The following is a 2,195-nucleotide window of genomic DNA, read 5'->3' on the forward strand; positions in this document are numbered from 1 at the left end:
GACGCCCGCACTGCTGGGAATTGGGATGGGGGGCAAAGGGACCCCCGGAGCCGCTCCCAGTTTGCACCGTGGGCTCCGGGACGATGCTCGGAGCGTCACCGCAGCGAGGTGAGCTGAAAACGGACAGCGTTCCTGCCCCAAACAAAGAGTATGCGGGGAGCAGAGGGCTGCGTGACGCTCTCGGCTACGGGGCAGCAGTGGGGATGTTTCGTGCTCGCCCCATCCCGGCACTGTTTGCTCAATGCGAGCATCCACCGTGCTGCCAGCACAGCTGCTCAGCGTCCAACCGCTGCCAGAACCCTCCTGGGCAGATGGGCTCTGATTTGGGATATTTGGAGACCGAGAAAACAATCCCAAAGTGGGAGGACGAGAAATCGCCGATAGGGAGAAATGGGAGGTGGATCCCCAGAGCTCCCTTTGGGATGGGCAGGAGGGTCGGTGTGAGTCTTGGAACCAACCCCGACATTCCTCCCGGATGCTCTGAGTTTTTCCAGTTCATTTGGCTTTGGGGTTTTGTGGTGTGCCGCGGTTTTCTTCCGCTTTGAGTTGTTTTCATCCTTTTTTCCCCCCCGTTTCTCCACCAGGAATGCAGGGCCACATCGGAAGCGTGACAAAGAGCAGAGCTTCGTCATCGGTGGTGATGGGACTTTCTCAAAACTGTTCCCTCCCCAAACAGCTGCTGTCAGAATGATTGCACCCAAAGAGCTAAAATAAAGCATCTGGCTGCATGCTGCCCTTGGGGAGGGAGATGGTATGAGTCTGTAGTTGTGATAATGGGATGGGATGGGATGGGATGGGATGGGATGGGATGGGATGGGAGGGAGGCAACATGATCCCAAAAATCACCTCTCCATCCCAGATCCCCATCGCTGTCATGGTGCTGTGTTCCCATGTCCTTTAGAGTGGTGCCTACTCTGAAAAGCGCTGTGTTACATCAAGGTTTCTCTTCCTCCTCTCTTCCCAAGTGAGAATTTTGTGCTGAGTTTGGCTCTGTCCATCCGGTGGGGAACTTCTCAGCAGTGACAGGGTGACACTTGGGCCACCCAATGATTGTGTTGCTCCTGGTGATGTGCCTGTCATCAGAAGGGACGGCAGTGCTGGGCTGATGCCACCATCCCATAGCCAAGCCAAACACTGACACGTGTCCATCTGCAAGAGCTGAGCACTCCAAGGCTGGGGGACCGGGAGGAAGGGCTGCCACCATAAATCAGTGTTCCACGCTGTATTCTTTCACAAGCCATGCTCTGCACGCTGGATCCTCTGCTCTCTGGATCCTCTGCTCTTCATCCCAGAGGGGCTGATGGCTGAAGGCAGGTCCCAATCCGACGAGGAATGCACCTCCACTCAATGTCAGCACGCAGTGCTCACTCCAGCTCACCACCTCTCCCAGCCCTACTGTCAGAGTGATGCTTTCCTCTGTTGCACCACAACGGGGGCTGAGAGCAGACGATGCAGATTGGTGCTTATTCACCATCACATGCACACTGAAAGATGTGTGCTGTTGTGGCCAGGAAGCGCTGCTCTGCTCGGATGAGGTGCTGTGGGGTTTCTGCCCTATGGGGTGGCTGCGTGCTGCTGGAGGGGCTGGGTGCCACCATGGGGTCTGAGCAGCGGTACCACCCGATGGCAGCAGGTGGGGTGGGAAAGGTGTGGGTAGGGGTGATGGGGTGAGGGCAGGAGCTGTGCTTACCCCCGTGGAGTGACTGCGCTCAGCCCTACATCCATAACTTCCCGTATTACCCATAACCACCCCTAGGGCTCGGCCGTAACCCACTAGCCATAACGCCCAAGGGACTCAGCTCACGTCCTCCACCCCATAACTCCCCCAGGAGCTCAGCCCCACATCCCTTACCCGTAACCTCCCAGGGACTCTGCTTTCCTCTGCTCTGTAACCCTCCAGGACTCAGCTCTGACACCGTCACCTACAAACCCCTTCCTAAGACTCCCCTCCTGTCTTCCACCTCATCAATCACCCCAGGACTAAGTCGCCCTCACCTGTAATCCCCCAGGAGCACAACCCCTGTCCTCTACCCCATAAACGTCCCAGCAGCTCAGCCCCAATTCTCTACCCAAAACTCCAGCGGGATTCGGCTCTGCCCCAACGCCCCGGGACTCATCTCTGCCCCTTACCAGCAACCCGCCTAGGATGCAGCCCACGTCCTTTACCCCACAACCCCCCGAGGATCTCAGCCCTG

Source organism: Meleagris gallopavo, chromosome 5 (genome assembly GCF_000146605.3).
Source record: "Meleagris gallopavo isolate NT-WF06-2002-E0010 breed Aviagen turkey brand Nicholas breeding stock chromosome 5, Turkey_5.1, whole genome shotgun sequence".
Classification (NCBI taxonomy): domain Eukaryota; kingdom Metazoa; phylum Chordata; class Aves; order Galliformes; family Phasianidae; genus Meleagris; species Meleagris gallopavo.